General features: G+C 44.8%; 1 protein-coding gene across 2 annotated transcripts in view; it reads left to right on the forward strand.

Annotated features, from left to right (window-relative positions):
• LOC144762422 (cytochrome P450 2K1-like) overlaps positions 1-26,939 on the forward strand; it is a 579,377-nt gene that overhangs the window by 185,559 nt on the left and 366,879 nt on the right. The window lies entirely within an intron of this gene.

Genomic DNA, 26,939 nt, shown 5'->3' on the forward strand with positions numbered 1-26,939 from the left:
CTTTAAGTGCCCCTCCACATGTGGGCCATAGAAGAGGGCCACATGGCAGCAAAGCCCAGCTATTTACAATATGCGAGAGGAATTAATGAGAAAACCCTTTCATGCTGCACAAAGCTTTCTCATATTTCAGAATGGTGGGAGTTGGTGTGAACCTGGACTTCCTTGGGCATGTGCAGAGCCAAGGAGTTGGGTGCTTTATGTGAAACTAGATATTCAAAGGTAGTGCTACCTGTTGCAATCCGATATGGTGGGCTAATGCACCTGCAAAAGAAACTTGTGTATAATAAACAAATAATGAATTAGAATCAAGTTGGAACTACTAAACCTTGTATCGTGGTGTCTGCACTATGAGAAGGCATTGTCCAAGTCAATTAGTCTGGCTTACTAAAGAAAGTACCTCTATGCTTTCATCCATGCAGTCACTCATCCGCACTCACATGAAAGTAATCACTCTTTATCATACCATCAAGCATCTGGCCTCACCATAGCAACCTATGAAAACCTCATGATCGGACAGTGCTGCACAGCTCAAAAGCCCAGATCACTGACAAATGAGGAAGGTGCTAGATGTGCGTGAGGGCTCACTTTAGGAACAACCTGGACCCTTTTTTATGAGAAATCTGGTAAAGTGCCTTCAGTTCAGAAACCAACTTAGAACCTGCCTTTTCAAAGATGCATTCAATGTTCACCCTTTAAAACTTAGGGGCATAATATCAAGGGGGTTTATCTCCGCTTTTTTGGCTTTAAAAGCCAAGAAAGCGGAGATAAAATTATCTCCCTATTACCTAGCTGTCGCTAACACCAGTTCGCGACAGCTAGTAGGAGATAGCGACCATCTTGGGCCCCACTTTGCATGTCAGTGATATTTATCACTAATGACATGCAAAGTGGGCGTGCCAAGATGTTAGCGACTGGAAATAGTCGCTAACATCGCTATCTCCTATTACCAACTTATGGAGATATTCGCGCTAGGCGCGAATATCTCCAAAAGCTAACACCTGCCGTGAGCAGTTCTTATCCATGTTATCCAATAGGAGGTGGATAACATGGCTAAGAGCATTAGCTCGGTAATGCATGAATATCGCTGACTTTTCAGCGATATTCATGCATTGCGGCCGATTTTTATCGCATTTGCGATAAACCTTGGTAATACCAAGGTTTATTTGCGATAAAAAATCGCCGCAGCTCAGCGGTAAATTTTTGTCTCTAACCAAGCAATAACGATAATTATCGTTATTGCTTGGTAATAAGCCCCTGAGTCACTATAAAAACCAGACAAAAATGTTCTTCAAGACCTTTTTCTAGGATGACCATTTACGTGTCTCCTAATGTGTACCATAACCAGGTGGTCCAATTCCTTTTCATCACCATATAATTCTATTCCTTTCACGTTCTTTACTTCCATAGTGATCTAAAGTAGTCATAGGGCAACACCTAAGAGCTTTGTAAAACTATTAAAAGCATAAACACATCTGCCCTTTAGTTTCGTTTCGATACCTAAATAAAATGATATATGTCTTATTTGTCTTACTTGCAGTGGGGCTCAGACTCAGTAATTCAGTACTTTGCTTGATTGGCCAACAAGTGAGGAACCTGCTTTGTCCATGCACAATTCCTTGCTGTCAGCCTGGTTTATAGAGCTGGAACTGTGCTACCCACAGTCATCCATTCATGGTGGTCATGTGATGACTGCTGGTGTCACTTACATAGGCTGGGCCAGTGCAGGAACAAGGAAAGTACAGGTATTCCTGCTGACAGTCCTCAAGCACTATAACATGTGACACCAATGTGTGCTGCCTCAGCCTTCACTGAAGGCACAAGTGACTTACCGTCGTTGACACTTTTCATCGTCCCTAATGAGTGTCACCATCCATCATAACATTCACTCAGCAAATCAAGGCTGAGCCCAAGTGCATGTCTGTGCAGCACCTGGTGAATGCGATGAGTGGTCTGTTGGTGTTGAATGGATAGGAAGCAAGCTGGCACACAGGCACCTAATGATTGACAGCACAGCAGAGCAGTACAAAACTAAAATCATCATTTTAAATTGGTGCTGATTTTACTACTGAACTTGTAGGCTGCATGGCCTGAGCCTTATGCACAATGACAGTGCTCGGACAGGAAATACAGAGGCGTCCAAATGACCTCCAGCCTCACCCTCGTCCATGGTGACCTGTGACCCTGCTGAGGGTATAACACTGGTGTGTCATCAGCGCAAACATAGTCATGCCACACGTGCAGCAAGTGGCGCTCCTGTTCAAGGCAGATTACATCAATCATTGTGGAGATGCAGATGCCCCATCTAAATCACGTGAAATTAACCTCCGGAAGAACGGTCCAGCATATTGTTTTTTCTTTCCAAATGTGTCCAGCTACTTCTACTGCTGCACTGTTCTGTTAAATAGCATCCTTTGTTAGCATATTCATTTGCAATGAGTGTTAATTTTAACCCATTTGCAGTTAGTAGCTTATATTTGCCTTTGAAAGGCTAACTCTGTCCTCTCACCTACTTGCCTGTTGATGCCCTGCAAGAAAAAAGTCATTCAGGATGTAATTTTCCTTTTTGCATTTCACAAGCCTGCCAAGTAGCACTATTACATATGATACTATCAGCCATTCTTGGCTTTTCAGACCACAGCAATGCGGGCCATGTAGTTTTCCTTTTTACATTTTCATTAAGGGCTCATAATAATAGCATTCAAAGTGCTGCTGACTAAAAAGACAGAATTGGCCCGGCGTTTTTATACATGACCTTGAGACACTTGTCAGCTATGTTTAAAAATAAAATCAAAGCAATTTATTTTGGTTTTTTTGTATTTATTGAGTTTTATATAGCGCTGGTAGACCCGTAGGTATCAGAGCGCTTTACATAAGGAACAACAGCGAGTTACAAGAATAATAATTTTAAACATTTTACACGTGAATTAAAAGTGAATGACAAATCATAAAGAGGCAGAAAGGGAAAGGGGGACATGAGTATGAGTAAAAGGATAGGTGGGGGAGGGAACCCGAGGGAGGAGGGAGTAAAGGCAGACGGGCGAAAAGAGAAATACGTTAGACTCAAGAGTTAAGGAATCATAGCGATTAACATAAGGTCAATGTACAGTAAATTAAAGACAGAGTTACGTTACAAGTTGCATCAGTTACAAGAGCATAGCAAAGTACAGTATAAAATCAATGTTGTGAAAGTTTGTGGGAGGGAGGGAGAGGAGGAAGGAGCCAAAAGCTGGGAGATGAGGAGGAACTGTGTCCAAAGTCCGGCTGGGTAGGTGACGGTCGAGGGGGATACCAGGGCGAATCTCCTTTTTAGCTGTCTAGCAGCTCCAACGGGCATCAGCCATGTTGCTCAGGTCTCAGCGTTCAGGTATAAAAACAGACTAGACCCGAAGGTATCAGAAAGCTTTGCATGAATTCCACATTGTTCCAAAATAACATCAGTTAGAGGAAACATATAAATATATTTGAGGAAGATGTCAAAGGAGCCTAGAGGGTAAGGGGTAGGGTAACGGGGTTGGGGGAGATACGACAGAGCGACGGAGGGAAAAATCTGCCCACGGTCCGACTGGGTAGGTGAAGGCTGAGGGTGAAGTAAACAGCCCACAGAACAATATTTAAAAATCGTAGAAGACTGGATGAATGGGTGGTAGGGTGAAGGGGAAGGCGGGAGGTATGACAGAGAGATGAAGGAAGGTTTGACCAAGGACCAGCTGGGTAGGTGACGGCTGAAGGGGAAGTCCACAACCCATCACCTCTTTAGCTATCTAGTAGCTCCACCGGGCCTCAGCAAGAAGGCTAGGTCTCCGCTGTCGGAGGAAAGATCAACAAGGTCAAAGTGCTGACGGGTAATCATGATGGGGGATAGGTTGACGGTTAGGTCGAAGTTTGGTTTATGTCCTGGGGCACCTCCTAAATCCCTCTTACTCTACTCTTAAGGATAAATTAGCCTCAACAAGAATGAGGACAAGTCTTGAGGCACTGTTGGTTAAAAGTAGGTGGAAGGCAGGGTAACAGCGGGATTTAAAAATGCTAATGATCCCGGCCGTGGGAGCTACTGGTCCAGCTTCAGTTCGTCGGCCATTTTGGTACTGTCTGCCTTAGTGCTGAAGTCTATTGGTGTTCAATGGACCAACTCTAAATCTAAGTTGCAGTACAGCAGTGTCTCCAGAACCATATAGTAGCAATCTAACAGTGGAGCATGATCATGGCTACCATTCTCCCAAGCAGCTTTGACACAAAATACCTTGCTTGGTCCTCGCAATAGGTAGGGACGCTTCTCATCGCCTCTCAATTCGTTGTCCTGTGCTGCACTATATAATCAGGCCCAGCATTCTCGAATCCATTTCCGCAATGTAGAAAAAATGAAGTGTGTCGTCTGTGGCTCTTCGTTGCTGTCCCCGGGGCCAACATCTAAGGGCAGGCAACTGGGTATTCCTGTTGCTGTCCCCATGGGCCGCCATCTTAAGGTCAGGCAACCGGGTATTCCTGCACCCCGCGTAGCCGTTCCTGAGGTCAGCACTTTGGCTGCCGCTAGACCTGGGACCCGGTGAGTAGGCCGTCTGCTTTCCTTCTAAAGGTACTCGCAGCGTTGTCTTAGATTCGAGCACCAGTGCCGGACGGCAGCCATGAGCAAGAGGAGGCCTCTCTCTCCGTCGCCCCAAAATCAGTCACCGATTATATATATATATATTGAACCACTGACATTACACAACAGAATCAAGAGCGCATGCTTAGCAGTGCAGAGTCTAACACAGGATGCAGGAAGCAGAGGCAGGACCTTGGAGGGTGCAGTTTGAGTGTGAATCTTACGTTGTTTACAGCAGCTGCGGTGAGGCTAAGGAGAATCATGCCACGAGAAGCAAGTGGCAGCACAAGAGACATATGCGGCTCACAGGTGGTCAACCCGGGGGTCCCAGTCCACAAAGGCCTCTGGAGCTGTGGCCCCCAGACTGCGGCCCGCTGACACAAGTTCCTCGCAGCTCTTGACTTCCAGATCACTGGGTGAGCACATGAGTTTCCAAAGTATTTGATGGTTATTAATGCCAGTGATCAGTATACCTGCCAAATAACACTGCTTTACCCCAACAGCACTTACCATTCTGGTGCTATTGTCCCCCTGCGTTACCACTGAACATTAACCACCATGCCAGCTGGTGGGGTGCTTGTCGCTCCTTGCAGCACGGAGGCACAATGTCAGACAGAGACACATACTGTGCTGCAGCCAGTTCCCAGGAAGGGGAGCTTAGTGCCAGAACTACCAGGACCTCCCGCATAGCTCGCAGGCCTGTGTCTGCCTTGAAGGTCAGCATATTACCCATTGGATATATTGAGCCTGCAAGACAACAGGGCTGCAAGTGGAGAAGGTGGCAAATCCCACATGCAGAGCGATGCAAGCCAAGGTCTAGAGAAGCTCCAAGGAAGAAGGAAACTAGGCTGGCAGAGATTGCTGAGCTCTGGCGTGGCGGGTGGTGTGTGAGCTAAGATAAGGTAAGGCCATAGAGGAAGAAAGGAAATTTCAAACGCTCAGGACTGGGAATGGGATCCGATAACAACTGTTCAACTCCACCTGGTCATGCTGTGGCTGCGACTATTCCCCCACCGACTGTGCTGAGCCCTCAGGAAACAGTCAACAATTAAGTTGGTACTGGCAATGAGGACAAACAAACTCCAGCCCAAACCCAAAAGGAAGCAAGAACTCACAAGGGGCCTTATGGTCAACCATGTTAAGGATTCTGCTCGGCTCATAAGAAGTACTCAGTTTTCAAGCAAATAAAATGGACATACAAATTAGCCTCCTGAACACTCTAGCAATTTATGTGTGAGGCATTGATGAGAAAATTGTGAACCGAAAATTGTAAAAGAGAGCACAAGCTGACACGCAGGGAATAGGGCAGAGGTGCGGGTGCTCCCCTGTCTTAGACAAGCTGTCAACACTTCCGGTGACAATGTCGAATCTACTGGTTGACCTCAAAGATGTGAATATAAACAGGCCCCAAACGAGCATAGGACCCTTGAACACTAAGGCAGGCCCCTCAGAGGCACAACTTCCAGTAGAGTCAGAAGGGCTGAAGTGTGGCTACCTTTCTGGCTGCAACAATGAAGGTCTGGGGACTGCTGGATCCAACACTGGGCTGGCACCTTCACCAATGGCAGGTGTTGGACTTGGCCCTTTCTGCAGGGTAATCGCTGAACTTTTTGCCTTCCTCCAATATTATCTCTGACCTGTTTTTGTTGGTTTAATGACTTTGGGCACTTTACCACTGCTGACCAGTGCTAAAGTGCATATGCTCTCCCTATGAAAAGTGTATATGTGATTGGTTTCTATGATTGGCTTATTTGGTTTACTGTCAGACCCCAGTAAAGTGCATCAGGAGTGCCAGGGCTTGTAAATGCAAATACTGCTAGTGGGCCGGCAGCACTGGTTGTGCCACCCACAGAAGCAGCCTTATAAAATGTGTCTACGGTCTGCCATTGCAGAACCTGCGTGCAGTCTGGTACTGGCATGCTGACTGGGCAAGTGCACCCACTTGCCAGTCCCTAAACCTTCCCTTAACTTCATATTAGTCACCCCTATGGTAGGCCTACGGGCAGGGTGCATTGCAAGCATACGGTAGGATAAGCCCTGATGTGTGTGGCATGTCCTAATAGTGAATTACAGCCATTTTCGTTTTTGACTATTGTTAGGCTACCTGTTCTCATAGGCCAGAATGGGCTGCTGGAATTATTACACCCTATAATCCCAGCGGACTCAGAGAGCACGGTAGAAAGTCAAGTTTAGTATGCCTGAACTCAGAATAATAAAATACTTCTTTTAGTAAAGTTTATTTTAATATCCTGTGTTTGCAAATACTACTTTTAGAAAGTTAGTATCTGCTTGCCTAACCATTTCAGCCCGCCTCTGCTAGGATGTGTATCTGCTGTCTGGTTTCTCTGAGTGACAGGGCTGGGGATGACAGGTGGTGAATAGAGGGATTACACCAGGATGGGTGGGGGGAGTGCCCCTTGACTCTGAATAGGGCTGTGCTCTGCCACCTGAATACTGGCTCCGCCCCCTGGGGAGCGTCTGATGTCTCTGCCCCGCACCTTGTGAAGAGAGAGGGGAAAACTGTCTACAAAGTACTCCTGGACTGTACTTGTCACCACAATGCTGGCTCTACCTCCTGCGGAGAGTCTGATGTCCCTGCCCTTCTCACTGAAAGAAAAGCCAGAGCCGCCCAAAACAAAGTGCTCAGGAACTGGACTGGATTAGGCAAAGGACCCTCTGGCCTGCAAGAACAAAAGAAATGGTGTATAAAAAGAGGAGCCCTGCTCCTAAGAAATTAGATCCCGTTTACGCCAAGAAGAACCTCTGCCCGAAGAGAAGGACCTGGGAAAGCTGCATGGAGGACTACTGTCTCTGACCTGAGAGACTGGCCTGTGGTGGGTGCCTTGCTTCAAGAAGGAGAGGAGAAGGACTGAGAAAGACTCCTTGAAATCTACTTGTGCATTTCTGAAAACGATCTCCAAGGGCTTGGAAGCGAGCTTGCCCCCTGAACTGAGCCCCAGGACCATTGGGCTCTCCTCCTGCCTTCGCTGTCTGCTGTGGACCTTTTGCTTTCCCCCCGCCGGAGTCGTGATCCCCATTGCACCCCGTCCCTTCCTTGGGCTGAGACGCTTTTGTGCCTGGCCGCCCCCGCCGTGTGTGAGCCCCGCTCGAGTTTGAGTCGCTCACCGTATGTCCCGCTGGGCCGCCCGCACTTGCACACCTCGCCCTCTCTGGTCGCATCGCACTGAGCTCATCTCGCCCCTCCCGCCGGAATCGCACCAGACGTGCTACCTGAAGCCCCGGACGGCCCGTACAAAGCGTACCTGGCAGCCCCGCTTTGCACTCTGGATTTCTGAGGGCCGGGCTGCACACTCCGAGCCTACCATACGTTGTGTACTGGTGGCCTCGTGCAGTGCCTGCCTGCATCTCACCACAGCACCCGCACCGAAGGTACGGCGCGTACGCCGTGAACACCGGCCGCATCCCGCATTGCTTGCCCCGCTCCCAGAGGTCCGCCCGCTCTCCGCCGCGTACCAAGATGTAGCCCGAGCCGGCCCCGACCTCAGGAGGAGCCGCCAGCCACTAGGGGTGCCTACCCGGGTGAACACTGCCTGCAAACCGGACTCTGCTCCTCAAAAGGTACTGTGCCCCAGTTTGTGCCCCCTGTGCGCACACTACGGACCCCGAGGTCCACAACGACCAAACAGTAGCATTTGACTTTGTGAGCCCAGCGCAAGGAGTCGGGCCAAGAGTGTGCCGCGCACACAACCCAAAGAACTACGCAACTATCTTTAAGAACATTTGCCTGAAACAATCTTGTGGCTCATCTTGAAAACGTTATCACGGTCTTGTATTAAGCCTGCATAGAGATATATTTATATAAAGTCTACTTATTTTTACAAACACTCGACTGGTGTCCATTTGTGGGGTATTGCTATATTGCTGTATGTGGTCATAAATGCTAAACTACTAACGCCCTGAAGTTTAGCCTTGTCTGCTCACGCCACACTACCTAGAGGGTGAGCAGGGGTTATTTTTAGGAGTAAGTCCCTTGCCCTGACTAAAGGAGAGGGTCCCTGTTTGTCACAAGTGCATACCTGTGCCAACCAGAGACCTCCGATTCTAACAGCAGGCTCACCAGATTTAGACAGGACCCAATAAAACAAGGATGAACCACTAAAACAGCAGAAACCAAGGAAGAGAGAGGGTCAAAACAAAAAGCTCCTATGGCCTAGCAGGCTGGCAGCCTACTCAGTCTTCAATACAAGACTCAGGCCACACTCCGCACCCAGGGATGCAGATCTCTATGAGAAACTGACGGTTCAGGACAGGGAAGACATTGCAACATTAATGACCACTTTTAAACAAACCAGCCCTGCGAACAGATAGAGGTAACATCCTCAAGCTCATTCGGACAATAGATGAGATGGGGAGGCCGCCTCACATAATTTAGTATCAACTGAATGTATTGACCAGGTGCTGGTCAGTGAAATCAATCAACTAAAGTAGTGTGTGACACTATTGAGAAGATCCTGAGTGAAGCCAATATATTCCAAGGCTGGGGGGGGGGGGGTTGCATTTGCATTACACCATTCAAGGGAACAAGATATCCCCATGTCCTGAGTCACAAAAAAAGGTTGACTTAACATCGACCTGACCGAGAACTGTCTACTCGGTCCTGAGAAGCGCAAGAAGCAAATTGAATGGGCAGAACAGCCCTGTGGTGGGTCTGCTAGAGAACCAGACATGGCACAGAGTGGGGTTGGCTGTCTAGTGCCTTGAACACAACCAGAATTTTACAATGAGTGACAAGACATTGCTCTTACTACCGGTATTGACAAATCCCCTGGGATCTGCTCTTTTAATGGCCTGGCTAATAAGCTTGAAGGACTAGACACCTACCAAACCTGCGCACCTTCCATGTAATTCTCCTCCAAGAAACTGGGCTCAGGTCACAGTTCATCTAGAGGGCGTTACAAGCTTTTATACCTGCAGACAAAGCACACAAACATGGCTGCAGTAAGGGTGGTCTGGCAATATAAGTCTGAGCTTCAAGCAATATTGAAAGCCTAGAGCAAGAAACTGATGAAGCTGGCCTGCAAATCGTAGTAATGACAATCAAGACTACAAATAGCCCGCCAAAGAAAACTAGAACGTATACATTCACTACAATGCCGCAAACAAGGCTAGGCTAACAGAGAAACTGACTGAGACAATCCTGGTTTTAAGTCTAAATGAACAAGACTGAAATGATAGTTACAGGCTGCTTCTACATGTGGCTAATGAGCAAGCTACCGAAAAATGAGGTCACAGAGGCCCAAGAAGCACTTTGGATAATATCAACTCTGGTGGCATAAGAATATAGGAGAAGTCAAAGCCTACACGTAAACCTAGATCATTTAGGCCTTAGAGCATTGAATGGTCGGTACAACCTGGCAAACCACTTGAGCCTTCTTTTCTGTCCAGATCTGGTGCATCACTTATTAACTACACATTTGTAAGTTTCTCACTACTGCAAGCAAAAAAAATGGAAAGTGACCTCTCGTCCCTAGAAATAATTCTAGACTTAGGCTTAGAAGCAATCGTACCCGCAAAGGAAAATGGAACTCCAGGTTACAGGATCAACCTCAAACGCATAAAATGCAGTCGCCTCCCTAATGGCACTGGCACAAATTGCCAAACTATTGGTGGTTCATTCTAATTCTAAGACAACTGGTGAAAACGCACTGATGAACCGGAAAAGATTCATTATAAAACTCGCTGATCCGACTGCAAAACCAGCCAATTTAGTCTCAATAAACAGGCAACATCAAGAGAATAGGGTCAACCAAGGTTAACGACATCTTCTCTGCTTTTTAAAACAATACTAATTCCCCCTCTTTAACTACCACTCCGACTCATTGCGGTCCTACCCTCACTCAGTTCACAGACATCTCTATCACCCAAACGGCGGATATTATTTCCACAATTAGATCTGGTACCGCACTTGATCCTTGTCCTTTTAAAATTCTCCCACCTATCATTGATGTGCTTCTGCCTTCTATCACCTTAATATGCAATTCCATGTTTAGAACAGGTATTTATCCAGACGCCCTCAAAAAAACTCTCCTCAAACCTTTACTAAAGAAGCCACACTTTGACAAGGACGAACTGAAAAACTACCGCCCAATTGCAAGCCTTCCATTTCTGGCAAAAATCGCCGAAAAAGCAATGAACCAACAACTCTGCTTTTATTGAGGAACACCATCTTCTCGATGAGACCCAATTTGGCTTCCGCCGATATCACGGTACGGAGACGGCTCTAATTAAAGCCGCGGACGACATCAGATCCATCCGAGATGTTGGTGGAACAGCAGTATTAATACTGCTAGATTTGTCAGCTGCCTTCGACACGGTCGATCACGTTATCCTGATCGACCGTGTCGAAAATATGGGCTTACAACATACAGCCAAGAAACTGCTAGCATCTTTTCTAGCCGATAGGACTCAGGCTGTTACACTGGGCTCCTTTCAATCGTCCAATCTGCCTCTGCCATGTGGGGTACCTCAAGGCTCATCCCTAAGTCCGACACTTTTTAACATTTATGTGTCGGACCTAGCCAACATCATTCGAGCACATGGGATGAGCCTTACCTCCTATGCAGACGACACGCAGTTGGTCTTGGCCATTAAAAATAACGGCCACAAAATAGCTGACCACTTCAAAGAAGGCATGTTGGCAATTGGGGATTGGATGGCCACCAACCGTCTAAAACTTAACTCCGACAAGACGGAGGTCGTCATTTTCGGACAATTGACGCCAGAATGGTCCTCTGCTTGGTGGCCCTCGTCCTTTGGACCCCCCCCTCCAACCTGCCAGCAAAGTGAGGAACTTGGGAGTGATCTTCGATGACCGCCTCAATTTTCTCCCACATGCCAATCAAATTACTTCCTCCGCCTTCCATAAACTGCGACTCATAAAGAAAATCCTCCCCTTTCTCCCAGAAACGGCCGGTAAAACCTTGGTGACTTCTCTAGTGTTGTCCACCTTGGACTACTGTAACGCTTTGTTCACGAATGCACAAGCATGGGTCATCAATAAAATGCAAGTCATCTAGAATTCAGCTGCTCGACTCCTGGGCCGAATTCCTAAATATAAATCCGCCACAGAAACTATTAGATACCTACATTGGTTGCCTATTAGAAATAGGATCAAGTTCAAAACCCTTTGTATTGTGTATAAGGCTCTGCACAATCAAGGACCTGCATTTATTACACAAAACCTGATTCCTTACTGCCCCACCAGAGCGCTACGTTCTTCTACTCTAAATGACCTCACGGTTCCCCGTACAAATCGGTTTCCTGGGGGGATAGAAGATTCCTGGTATCAGCCCCGAAACTATGGAACACTCTGCCCCACTCAATAAAAACAAGCCCCTCACTCTGGTCCTTCCGCAAGCAGTTAAAGACCTGGCTTTTTAACCAGTAATTTCAGATCCTCTCCTCCTCTAGGAGTAAATACATGCAGATATACTAGCGCTGAGACGCCCATGGGCATTTGTTCGCGCTCTATAAATGTTATTAATAAATGAATAATATATAAACTCCCTGGAGAGGAGGGAGTGTAACCCCATGATCTGGATGAGCAAAAAGAAAGCCAACCGTCTCTGCCGAGCCCTCAAAAGGTCACCTATGGACCCTGTCATTCTGAACGACCTCAGGGCTTTAAGGAAACAATTAAAAATGGCAAAATGGCAGCTTCAAAGGGTGTCTCAGGATTCATTCTGGGCTAAGCTCCTGCATGACAAAAGAGAAAACAACTCCACCTTCTTTTGGCAAACAGTGAAATGAATGAATGAATGAAATGAAATGAAAATTGCCTTTATATAGTGCATAAACTGCCCTGAGGCCTCGCAGCGCTTAAGTAAATGAATCAACAGGCTACTCCCAAGAGTGGCAGCATCCAACAACTCTGAGACAATCTGGTATCATTTCTTGAGCTGTAACTATAATCAAGAAGCACTGGAGGAACAACAAATGTGCAAATTAGATGACCCGGACCCAGCGAGCACATCTCAAACCTCACAAAGGAAGAGGGCCCCAGAATTAGCCAGGTGCACATTCAGCCCTTGCACTGTGCAGAGGCAAATTGCAAGGGGACGTAGAAAAGGGGCACTGGGCCCATATGCCATTCCACCAGCCATTTCCAGGGAGGACCCACTTTTCTGGACAGCTCAACTTGCCCCATTCAGCTCCATAGTATTCCTTTCTCATGGAGAGGTTAAAATCTTGCCCCAAATACAAGGGGAGATTAGGGTAACCCCAGAAATTACTGTTTAAAAGCCTTAATTGACAATAATGTAAAATACTGTGCAGGTGTTCTATTGGAGGAATTTCAACATTGGGCTGAGGCATACCTAACTGTTCCTGTAAATCAAACCGGCTTTACTAAACAAACAAGGACTACAACAAACATTATAGTGCTTTCGTTGTTGATTGATTCCACAAAAATCAATACAAATCCTGTCCACCTTGGTTTAATTGATTTTCAATCTGCTTTTGATACAGTTGATCAGGGTGGGCTCTGGAGGAAATTGGCAAACCTAAAAATGCCAAATGATTTGTTAGGAGCCCTGGAAATACTGCACACAGACACCTGGGACATGATCAAGGTAGGGGATGGCTCCCATTTATCAAGGAAAATAAAAACCATGCAAGGGTTAAAACGGATGTGTTTTGGCCTCAAAATTGTTTAACCTGTTCCTTGCAGACCTCACACCTTCACTAAATGAAGTGAACTTACACTCACCAAATTGGTGGGCTCCCAGTTATCAAACCTACTGTATGCAGATCATTTAGTCCTTGCAAACAGAACCAAGGTCGGCCTACAACGCTTGTTGAATTAAATATTACCAGTGCAAAGAAAAATGGAATGGATGCATACCTGGCGGATGATAGAATTGAATCAGTAAAAAGCTTCAAGTACCTTGGAGTTTATTTCAATGGGAATAGAAGCTGTAGCGTCCAACTGGAGGAAATCAGGAAGAAGGGTAAAGCGTTGGCCCTCGATTTGAAGTCTCTTTGCAACAAGTTTAAAGACCCCACGCTTACCCCCATCTTACAGGTAGCACAAGCTAAGAGCCTTTCCACCTTCTCATATGGGAGGGAGGCTATAGGCTCCTAGGGGCAGGGACAGTGCAAATCTTGACAGAATGATTCTCAAAATATACGGGTGAATTTCCCAACTACCTCCAAACACATTGCCTGCTTAAATAAGGCTAGAATTTGGTATCCCCAAACAGTCAATGACTCGGAAGGCAGCCTTTGTAGCCTTCCTAAAATTGTGGCAACAGGACAGAGAGGGCTCCCTGGGCAACCACCTCTGGCAGGAACTGGAACTCGGGCCGAATGCCCCGCACATGTCTATGTAAACCAGGCACTGAGTTCACAAAGCTTAACAAATGTTTGGGGTTTATCTCTAGGCCTTAGCAAACTCATCAAATCTAGTGCACAGTTGTTATCAATGTTAGAGGATAAAGATAAACTGTCTAAACGTAGTTATAGGTAGAAGACACTTCAAAACTACACCAGGTTAAAATCACAGGGCTACCCTGACGAAACCTATTGCAATTGGGCCACGGTGCATTTCCTAATGTACAGATTGGGTTTATAACCATTATTAAAAGCTCTCCACTCATGGAGAATCAGGCCAGGGCAAGCCATTTGCCGGTTATGCCTACAAGAACTGGAGAACATCGTCCACGCCGTATGCCTGTGCCACACCAGTATGGGGGATAAACGTGAGCGTTTGTGCAGGAACGGGAGAAACCTGTCATAAGGTCATGAAGGGAGGTGGTGCTAGCCTGTTTTGATCCTACAGATATCAGTGCCATGATCAAATTCCTGCAGAGATTGGAAAAGAGGGCTGCGAGTAAGGAGTAAGTAGCCGGTGGAGATGCAAGAGCTACTAGAGAAGTCACCACTTGGGCATTAACACTTTTAAACCCTTGCAATTTCCAGTACCTAGGCTCAAACCAAAGGCCCAAAAGGAGGGAACAATCGCACTTCAACTTTGAACTGCCCCACCTCAACCCCCTTGACAACTGCTCTATCGGTTTCCTTACTCCTTTTTTCCAGCAATTAACATTTGTCTTAATGTTTAGAAAAAGGGTTTTTATGAACTGATATCTTGTACTTTAATGTTTTATTGATTACTAATGCCCGAACCGGTACAGATCTTATATTTTACTTTTTAAAGTAACATTAAATGCTTTTAAAATGGATTACTGCTATGAAATTCGTTGTTTTATGTGTTTTGTATAGGTGTTTTATCATGCATTTTATTGCAAAGGTTTTAACAGATCATGACTTAAAGATTTACTTACTTAAATAGTTCATGAGCTTTTCTTTAACTTCCAAAAAAGCTTTAAAATCCACATAATCATGTAATCAGCTTGCTGTTTGGTCACAGAGAGGAAAAGGTGGTTAGGTGCAGAAGGATGGGCGTTTATAGGACATGAGAGTTATAGGTGACACGTCAGGTTTAGGAGAGGTGGACAAGACGTTGGGTGTAAAGGACAGTGGTGACATGAACCAGACACAAGGGTAGTGAAAAGAGGGAAGGGCTGTAGAAGCAGGACTTAATATACAACTTATTAAGTTCTGTGAAAAAGGAGAAGCAGCTCCAGAATTGAATCAATGGACAGACAGCAGCGTAGCTTTGGTGTTCAAAATGGGTCTGTGGAATTAGCCCATCCTCTATGAGGAATTTGGGGCTGGTCCTACCCATACCCACGGTGATGAAATGGCTACTCTGTGACATGTCAGCCCTCATTCAGGTAGATTAGCCGAGACACAAAGAGAAGAAGAAAGATTAAGGCCTCAACTGTGATAGGGCTCCACAAAATAGGTGCACACATTAGGTGGTATGCAATTTGTGCATGGTAATGAGTAAGGCACCTTGAATTGTAGAATGTCATGTGAAAAGTTCATGCTGTTCAATACTGGGGTGAACAACCATGGCATGTGCTTTATTTAGTCCCACAATTTGCAGCAGGGTTCATCTTGCATAAATCACTATAGCAAACCCCACAATTTCCGAACAAATTTTTGTTATCAGCTCACTCTTAATAGAGGCCTGAGAGAGATACAGAAGGGAAAACACATTTTATATTTAGCAATTAGTCACCCCATATTAACTAATTTCTTATTGGTGCATCAATATGTATCAAACAATTATGTGAGTCACACAGTTTCAAGTAGTAGAGACATTTATTTTATATGTATGTATGTGTTATTTATGGAGCACCAAAAGGTAGTGGAGCTCTCAACAGAGGGCAAGGCAAACTCAGCATGTGATGGGAGGGCTGCCAAGTTTTTTTTTTATACCACTATAATTGTTGCGACTTTCACAATTGCTACAATTCATAAAGTGTGCAAAGTTTTTGCTCAGTTAAATTTCCTCATTCACCATGTGCATTAATTAAATGGGGTTCAGATGGAAAATGTTGCAGAAATTTTCCCTGCAAGTTCACCTTGTTCAAATTTTTTTTTAGAACAGGGACAGATGCATGTAGGGGTTTTGTCTACATTTGCTTTTTTTTATTTGAACAAACCGAATAGTTTGTTCTCTTCTGTCTCAATACTTGGGTCTCTTCTCCCCTGTTTTTATCCTCTCTATGCCACTTTTCACATTTCTCTACCTTTCAATTTTCTGTGCCTTTTCTCCCTCTTTGTGCCACATTCCCACATTGTGCCTCTTTCCACTGTTTTTTCGGCCTCATTTTGCTGCCTCCCCCTCACTGGCTCTTTCAGCCTTTTTTGCGGCTCCCACAGCCGCGCCAGTTTCTGCTTCGCACTCACCCCCCCTCCTGCACCTCTTCCTGCCTCCCCCTCTCCTTACTGGCTCTCCTGCTTGTCTCCTTCCCACCTCTTCTACCCATGCCTGCTAGTCTACGCACTCCTCCCCTCCTACATTCTTATTGGCAGCTGAGATGCAACCTTGCACAGAGCGTGTGCAGTGGGTGTTCCGCACCAAAGGAAGGCCCATCTGCTCACATCCACGCCTGGACCACTCCTAGCACCACAAACCCAGGTCTAATCAGCCCCCACCACTACACCACTGCAATCCTTCGCTCGCTCGGCCCTCCAGCATCACACCCACACACATCCCCCATGCCCACTTGCGCAAATGCCTCACAAAACAGCAAACCAGCACTTTAACAGCCACTTGCATGCAGGCTTCTCAATACCCGCTCACTCAGCAAACACACCGCAGAGGTCTGGGATCTCTCAGCAACAGCACACCGAATCTCCTTTTCCTCACAGAAACCTGCCTCAACCCAATGTCAGCACCGGATATTGTTGTGGCTATCCAGACAGGTTACAAGATTGCACGTCAGGACCGCCCTCACAAGCCAGGAAGAGGACTCAGAATCATCCATAAGGACACCATCAAATGCACCACATCCATGGACATCAATACCCCCTTCCTAGAGCACATGCACTCCAGTCTGAAAATGAACAGCAGCTGCACTCTGAAAGGCACTATTGCATATCAACTACCAGAACCATGAACAAACTCAAGCAACCTCATCACAGACTTAATTGCTCCCTTCACCATCAGCTCCAAGGACTTCATACTACTTGGCAACCTCAATTTCCGCCTTGAAGTCCCAATGGACCCCTGCCCAACATCCCTCCTCAAAAGCCTCAACAGCATTTGACTCACCAAGCTCATCACAGACCTTATACACATCGCAGGACATACTCTGGTTCAAATCTTTACCACCAGTGACAGGATCACAAATGACTCTGCTTCATCACTCACATGGACCGACCACTCCATCATACACTTGCTAGTCACCACACATTGAGTCAACACTCCCACCATTATCAACTTTCCCAGCCGGAAGTGGTCCAAAGTAACAGAGGCTGACTGACACAGCATCCTCAAAACAGACAAACCCAACACCACCAACAACCTCAACAAGGACATCACCAACCTCAACTTATTGATGAACACCAGTGCACACTCCCTCGCATCCATCATAAACAACAGACAAAGAAGAGCCAACAAACAAGCCAGCTGGAATGCAAACGACCTCTGGAAATCTAACAGCCATGGAACGCAGCTTGACAGAAAATGGAGGCCCAGCCACAATGCAGATATCAAAACTACCTTCAAGGCTACACTCATTTGCTACTACCAACTCCTGAGAGACATCAAAGGACAGCACTGACCAAATGTATAGAGGCGCCTTGAAACACCGCAGCATGGGACGCGCTGCTACCAGACACCACACCGCTGCCAGTGGGGACTCCAAGTCACAGAGTGCTATTTTGCCCAGAGGAGGAGCCTGCCGTCACTGCCGCGCTTAATAGTGCCTTGAAACACAGCAGCACGGGACACGCTGCTACCAGACACCACACCGCTGCCAGTGGAGATTCCTAGTCCCAGGTTTCTGTTTTGCCCAGAGGGAGGAGGCTGCCATCACCGCCGCGCATAATAGTGCGTTGAAACACCGCAGCGTGGGACGAGCTGCTACCAGACACCACACTGCTGCCAGTGTGGACTCCAAGTCCCAGGGTTCTGTTTTGCCCAGACGGCGGAGCCTGCCATCACCGCGGGCCACACCCGGGCGAAGCCCGGGCAATGGCAGGCTCATTCTTGCATGTCACTGCCACGAAGAGGCAGGGCAGGGCCAACCCTCTAACGTCTGCCACAGAACACGACCAACTTGGATGAACTTAAGGTACTGGTTTTTGTGTGCTTGGGACGTTACAGGCATTAGTAAAGGGGGCTCACCACCTGGATCAACAACGTGTACACGGGTCAAAGTGCAGTAGTTACTCAAGTACAAACTAATTCCTATTTGACTGCAGTGGGTACTGGCATCCCTAAAGAGTCTATTTAATGAACATTGGCGGTCCATCCCTGTAGTGATTTACCGCTTGCTGATATTAGTCTTGTGTAATATTCTAATTATTTTCCACTCTTGAACAACTGATTGTAATTGTTGTAGCAGCATGGGCAAAAGGAAGGCAGTGAAAGTACCAGGAGGTGGAGTTACTGGGAAGGTTAAGAAGCCAAGGAAATCAGCCAAACGTTCTAAGCATGCAAAAAACATTCCCGAAATGTTTAAAAGAGTATTACACCAAGCTCCTCCTCTTTCGAACAAGGGAATCACACCATCCAGTTGAGCAGACTTCCCCCCCGAACACTGTGCACAATTGCTAAAATCCACACAGTCTGTGAGCTGGAGTGCAGTAATAGATTTGCACCCTTGACGGACATAGCTGAGGACAATTTGCCAACACAATCAATTAATTCCATCAAGCATACAGGGACTGTAGGACCTACTATAACTGTTACTCCAGTAAATGCACGCAGATGCTCCTGCCCAGGTCAGCCAATTGAGAACCCAGGGACCCAGGCAAATGTTCTTATTGAACTTATCACTACCCTTAAGGTGCTGATCATTAAACTGACATACACCCTTAACAAGTCAACATCTGAGAAAGCACTGGATCCCTGCAGACTAGTAACATCCAGGAATCCGAAAGATAATGTTTTTGATTCGACCAACATAAGCCGAATGGGTAGAAGATCTACAGAGGCATGTGCTGCCCCTAAAACAAGCTCCCATTCAATTACTAATGGAAGGTATCAGCCAACTAACAAAAGACCAACCCAGGAAATAATTTAAATTACATCAATCGTAATAGTTCCAGTAAGCAGCAAAAGGAATCTGGTAGCTCAGCAAATTCATCTCCCAAACCACCTAAAAATCCAGGGCTATCTACACAGAAGGATCACTGTTTCACTAACTCCCTGATGGTAGGCCCCTCAAGAGCACAAATTATTCTGACCAACATCCCCAGAATTCCATCCAAACCCTATGGGGAAGATGAACAATCTTTGATCAACAAGAGCATCCATTGGCTACGAAATACAAGGAAGTGTAGGTCAGTAATAAGAGAAGACATATTGTCAGCCAAAAGATGTGTGTCTCCTGGCCTTAACACAAAGCGTTGGATAACGGGTGGGTAAAAATTACTATTCCAACTCCAGAGAGTGAAACAGTAGGGAAAGCGTTGGATAACGTAGGGGTAAAAATTACTATTCCCACTCCAGTGAGTGCAACAGTAGGGAAAGCGTTGGATAGCGGGTGGGTAAAAATTACTATTCCCACTCCATTGAGTGCAACCGTAGGGAAAGCGTTGGATAGCGTAGAGGTAACATTACTATTCCCACTCCAGTGAGAGCAACAGTAGGGAAAGCGTTGGATAGAGGGTGGGTAAAAATTACTATTCCCACTCCAGTGAGTGCAACAGTAGGGAAAACGTTGGATAACGTAGGGGTAAAAATTATTATTCCCACACCAGTGAGTGCAACAGAAGGGAAAGCGTTGGATAGCATAGAAATTAAATATAACATACTTATAAATAATTTTTGTATTTAAAATAAATAATAATTTAAATGTTAAACAACTCAACATAATTTACAAATACCCATTATTAATTATAAAAAACATAATTACAATTTAATAATTAATTTACAATAAATTAACAATAAATACCAATAAATATGAATTAATAAATATTAGTTACCACAAAATAAATATTTAAATTTTTTTTTCTAAAAAAACATTTTAATGAATAAAAATTGATGAGCAATTAAAAAAAATTAACCATAAAATTATTTTTTATACCAAACTATACTTTTTATAGAACATTAATTACCAATTAAAAAAAATTATTTCCAAATAAAAAATAATCATTACAAATTAAAAAACTAATTACCAATTAAAAAAATTAATTACCAATTACAAACATTAATAACCAATTACAAACATTAATTACCAATTAACAAAATTAATTACCAGTTACAAACATTAATTACCAATTAAAAAAGTTAATTAACAATTAAAAAATGTAATTGCCAATTATTAATTAATTGAAAATAATTTATTATGAATATCAAAAAATACAAATAAATCATTACTTAATTACAATTAAAATACTTCCCACCCAATTCCCCTATAAGCCCACTACCAGCTACAAAACTTACATCCAAAAATTAATAAAAATTAATTAATAACTCCTAAAAATTAATAATTCATTTACTATTATTAAATTACTTCCCACCCTATTCCCCTATAAACCCACAACCCGCTCCGGTACTAAAACATAAAATTTGCTTAAAAATAACATTATTAATATATAAAAATAGTACACATATAATTTAAAACAAGTAAAATACTTAACAAAAAACATATAACACATACATATTAAATACATAATAAAATACATACCAAAAGTACATAAATCGATATTAGTAACATCGAGATTAGTAACATCGATATATTTGATATCGATATTATTGACTTCGATATTACTTACATCGATATAAAAAAAATAGATATTACTTACCTTAGGGTCGATATTCTGTCCAACGATATTCTTGACCTCGATATTCTGTACCTTCGATATTAAAAACTCGATATTTCTGTAGGTCGATATAAAAAACTTGATATTTAGACTGTGCACCCAAATAAATGTCAACCTCAACTGGTCAATGGCTGAACCGTAGCCCAAGTAATGAAGGGGATGCAAGATATTACAGCAATGCGTGAGTCATAATAATTTGTATACCCATAGTAACTGATGTTGGGAAGCAAAAGGAAGGGTGTTATTTGGCATAGAAATACTGTTCTCACCCACCCAACATAAGACAATGTCCAATTGAATCGTGGTAAGTCATAAACCGAGAAACACAGGGATACCAAATATTATAGATGATATAGCCCATTATATATGGTATCCCATAAAGGAACCAGATGTAAAATGTTGTGGAATGATGTATAAGATGTGAAAAGATACTGTAGTGTGCTAACAAATAATAGGCAACTTCAATTGCTAAATGTCTCAAGGGTAGCACATGAAATGTAGGGGATACAAGGTATTACAGGAATATGTGAGCCATAATATTTGGTATCCCCATAGTAACCAATGTTGGAAAGTTAAAGGAAGGGTGCTATTAGGCATAGACATACTGTGCTCACCAAGCCAACATAAGACCATGTCAAATTGAATCCTGGCAAGTTCTAACTCTGGAAACACAGGGGATACCAAATATTATAGCTGGTATAGCCAATAATGTATGGTATCCTCTTAAAGAACCGGATGTAAAATCTTGTGGAATGATGTATAAAATGGAAAGAGCTACTGTGGTCTGCTATCAAATAAATGTCAGCCGCCAATGGCTGAACGGAAGCCCATGAAATGCAGGGGATACGAGATATTACAGCAATGCGTGAGCCATAATATTTGGTATCCCCATAGTAACTGATGTTGGAAAGCAAAAGGAAGGGTGCTATTTGGCATAGAAATACTGTGCTCATCCACCCAACATAAGGCCATGTCAAATTGAATCCTGGTAAGTTCTAACCCAAGAAACACATTGGATACAAAATATTATAGCTGGTATAGCCCATTATATAGGGTATCCACTGAAGGAACTGGTTGTAAAATCTTGTGGAATGATGTATAAAATGTTAAAAGCGACTGTAGTCTGCTATCACATAAATGTCAGCCTCAACTGGTCAATGACTGAATGGTAGCCCATGAAATTTAGGGGATACAAAATATCACAGCAATCTGTGAGCCATAATATTTGGTATCCCAATAGTAACCAATGTTTGCATTAGAAGGAAGGATGCTATTTGGCATAGAAATACTGTGCTTACCCACCCAACATAAGGCCATGTCAAATTGAATCCTGGTAAGTTCTAACACAAGAAACACAGGGGATACCAAATATTATAGCCGGTATAGTCCATTACATGTGGCATCCTCTAAGAAATCCTAATGTAAAATGTTGTGGAATGATGTATACAATGGTAAAAGCTGCTGTAGTCTGCTATCAAATAAATGTCAACCTCAACTGGTCAATGGCTGAATGGTAGCCCATGAAATGTCGGGGATATGAGATATTACAGCATTGTGTGAGCCATAATATTTGGTATCCCCATTGTAACCGATGTTAGAAAGCAAAAGGAAGGGTACTATTTGGCATCGAAATACTGTGCTTACCCACCCAATATAAGACCATGTCAAATAGAATCCTGGTAAGTTCTAACCTGAGAAACACAGGGGATGCCAAATATCAGAGCCGGTAAAGTCCATTACATGTGGTATCTCCTAAGTGCCCTGCACCCTCCCTCCTTCCATTGTTGTCCATGTTGCAGCTTGCAACATCTACCTCCATCCTCATTCCTGTGTTGCTTGCTTACACCCACCCACCCGTCTTCCGTTGTTGCAACAGTTATTGTTGCTTTCCCCACCAATTCTCCTTTCGTCCATTGTTGCCTGTGCAGTTGCTTTCAACACCTACCCTCCTTCAGTTGTTGCCTTTGTTGTCGCTTGCCTCCACCTACACTACATTCTTCTATTGTTCATTGTGTTGTTGCTTGCAATCCCACCCCAATCCCAATCCCATCCCAATCCCACCCACCCTCACTCCTTCCGTTTTTCTTGTGTTGTTGCTTTCCCCACTCACCCTTCTCTGTTGTTGCCCATATTGTTCTGTACCTTAATCCACCCACCCACCCTCCCACTTGTTGTTGTCCGTGATGCTGCCAGTGTTTGCTTCTACCCACTCTCCCACCATGCGTTGTCAATTTGCCTGCTCTCAGCCCCTCAGACACATCCATTGTCTGTGTTGCCCCCCCTTACTCATCCACACACCCAAGTTGCCTCCATAGCTGCTTATGTGCTGCTTATGTGTGACATTTCAATGGTTTAAACATACTTATGAGTGACATTCAATGACCAAATATGTGACACTTAGAGTGAAACTTTCTCTTGAGTAAAACCAAGCACTGAAGTGCAAGGAAAGGGAAATGACAGTCTTTTGAGTAATGAAAAGCTCTAAAACAATCTTGAAAAAGCTGATAAGTACCTCAAATGGAAGGTTACTATCACAACCGTCCTCCACTATAAAAATGTGAGAAACTCCTGGACTGGCCACTACTTACCAGGGCAGCTCTTACCCTTGCCGCACTATGGACAAATAATGGCATTACCGTCTCTGAAAAGTGCAAAATTGTCAGGCCATGATGTAATTTAGCTATATAAACACATTTTTTATCACAACATAGAAACTAGATTTTAAATCTCCTTTTCTCATTGTTTTAGAGAACCACAATATGACATACAAACATGATCACCCCAAACGGCACAGTGACAGACAGATCACTTTGTGTTTCTCTTAATGGTTGCCCTGCCTGAAACTTACCAACTCCCACTGCTGGCCTTCTGCGTGCTGACTCTCAGGTTTTTTTTTTTTTTTAACACTTTATTTTGCATTTAGGTATAAGAAGAACAGTACACCTGGACAAAGTCCGTTATTTAACATGCACAGGCAGCAAAAACATACATCACAGGTGGCTCAGTCTGTGACGCATTATAATCATACATGACTTAAAGCGGATCCCCGAGAGTCCAACCTTATTCTGACCCCAACAGCCTCCAACACTGAACCATCCCGGTGGCTTACCCCAGCATGCAGTGGGCGCGCAACAACTGTAGTGACAAGGAGAAAGTACAGCTCCTAGTGCAAGCGTGTAACAACACAAATCTTGAGACAATTCAGCCCACTCCAGTAGGGTCTATGCCCTGTTCCTGCTGTGTAGGGGGGTCTCGCTGCTGCGCCAGTAGATAATCCCTGAAAGGGCCCCAAATATCCTTGGGCCTGGAGGTGGGGGGGAGTGTTGTTGCGTAAATGTCACTGTTTGTGGTGCAGGATGCCATGCTCCTCAGCCATGCTTTCACAGAGGGTGCTGTTTTATCCCCCCAATGTATGGCTACTTCCCTCTTGGCCAGGAGTAAGCTAATGGCCACAAACCTACGAGTTTCCTGTGGGAACTGGTTAACATAACCCAGCAGGGCGATCTCAGTTAGGGAGGTCATTGGAACCTTGATCATGTCACTCACCATCTTGTGTATAGCTACCCAGTATGAATGTATGTTCGGACAGGTCCAAGCGAGATGAGCGAAGTCTGCATTTGGAGCGCTGCATGTGGTACAATGGTGTGATCTGGTAGGGTCTATCCTGTGGAGTCTTGAGGGGGTAATATACATCCTACGGAGAAATGCTGACTCTCATGTTATAGCTGCTCCTGTCTGTGTGTGGACTCACACCGTCTGCTTTTTGATACTCAACTAGTACAGAGATGCTGCTACCTAGTGTGTTGTCGTGTTCTGCTGCTCAGTGCTGATGGTGACGATGTGGAGTAAGAGTAAGCGGAGTCCTTGTGCTCTCTCTCATGGGTGTAGACGGGGAAAAACTCCCTGTGCATTGACAGTCTGCCACACTTGACATTTGCTCCAGCTTTTTGAATCATTACAGCGTGGCACATGTCCCTGCCATGATTTGACACAAACAGATTACCATCCTGTGCCTTCCCACATGTGGATGCCTATTGAGAGCAGCATGTGCGACATGAGTGATTTGTTGTTTATTGTGTCACTAGGTGGGCCCCATGGGCCCCGTCCACTCGCAGCGATGCCTACCTTGGGAGTGGCAGGAGGATTTAGAAAAATAAATTTTGGTGCCAGTCTTCAGTGTGCTGACACACTAGCACACAAGGTAGTACAAACAAAGCACTGTTAATAAGGCTGGGGGTCTGTAGTGCTGCGTGGGCTGAGAGGTGCCAACTGCCCCACTCACTCTATGCCTGCAGAGAAGCATACAATGTGTAGCAGCGTAAAAACATACTTTTGCCCATCAGTTGCCGAGTCACTGGCCAATCATCCAATCACTTACTTTGCGGAATTGAATTAACTGTCACTGACGGTGGCGTGCAGGAAGCATCAGTTTTCAAAATACAAAAGGGCAAGTTGCCACCCTCTGGATGCATCATCACTCTCAGCCTCAGTCTGAGCAAGGGGCAGTGCGCAGCTGATTAGTCTCAGTGTTATTACTACTCTCCAGGGAGGATGTAATTATCAGTGGCGGCTCCTCATGGAAGTCATGCAGGGTGGTGGGCGAGGTGTGGGAGGGGAAGGGTTGGGGTAGTAAACTCCAGCTTAAGGCCGAACGGAGTTCTGTTAATAAATACATAAATAAATAAAACGATTTTCATTGCGAGCGCTGCATTGCATTGCTGCAAAGTACTCCCACGAGGAGCCGCCACTGGTAATTGTCAGTCAGTTTAACAGACTTAGCCATGGCATGTCACGTGGCTGAGTACCAGAGGCTCTGATTCATTGTGCACTGCAGTCTGAACCTGAGACTGCATTATTCCGTGTGATGACAATTTGTGTTCATTATTGTTAGTGAAGAAACGCAACCTTGAAGGCTGCACTGTATAATGCAGGCTCACTGGCAGCACAGTTTGCACAGCACTGTCAGCAGGTAGCCGGCTGCTTGCGCTTTTGCAATGGTCTGCTCCTATTCGCAGTTTCTTATACCTAGCAATGCCGCTGTGTTAGGAGGTGCTATAAATGCATGATTAAGCATTTTAGTGTGGCTATGAGGACTTTCACGCTAAACTGCATTGGTCCAACCACTGATGCATGATACTTGGCAGAGTTGTACCTCCAGACTGAAAAAATAAAAATGTGCTTTAATTCCCAACCCCTCCACTGTCCATGTTGCCCCCGACACCCATTCATCCCTCCCACCTTGTATCCCCAACTTTCTCTCCTACCCCGCCAGCAATTAAGAAAAAGGGTTACGGCTGTGTCATGTCTCCTTTTTAGGTAAAGCATGCATGTGCTGCCCTGCGAAGCATGATGTACCTACAATATGGGCTTTAACCAAAGCCATCGATTGCCATTCATTCTTTTTTGTTCCTATCAAAAATGCTGCCTTTTTATTAATGCATTGCTTGTAATTGTCCCTTCTTTGGGTACTTGGTTCAAGCCCAGGCGATATCACTAATTGTTCCTTCGGATTGGCTATCACGTTTCCTCCTGGTTGTCCATCGCAATGAGCGTCTCATTTGCTCTTTCCCTCTTGATCAGCGCGGCATACAGTGTTTTATCTATTCATCTGCGTGGTACATCAAGCTTCAACTTTAAGCATGGATGCATTTAAACTTTAAACTGCATGTTTCGAACAGACAGATATCTTGATCTCTACACATTTTTCTATGTATTTGGCATGATTCTGCTCCAGCGAGCATTATTGCAGTTTAGGTTTCCTTTCTTTTTCACAGACGGCGATTGTAAGTCACGTGGGGGGGACCAGCCAATGTGGTCTTATGCTTACACCTGGAAGACCAGTGACTGGAAGCACAAAAGACAAAGAGAAATGTTACTTGAGAGATTTAGACTGAGTGCCCTCTGTGCCTCGCTTGCTTGTGAGAATAGACTGCACGTAAAGAAGTGATCATGTATGTCATTTCAGAGCTGTAACTATTAACGCACA

This window comes from Lissotriton helveticus, chromosome 6, assembly GCF_964261635.1.
Source record: "Lissotriton helveticus chromosome 6, aLisHel1.1, whole genome shotgun sequence".
Lineage (NCBI taxonomy): Eukaryota > Metazoa > Chordata > Amphibia > Caudata > Salamandridae > Lissotriton > Lissotriton helveticus.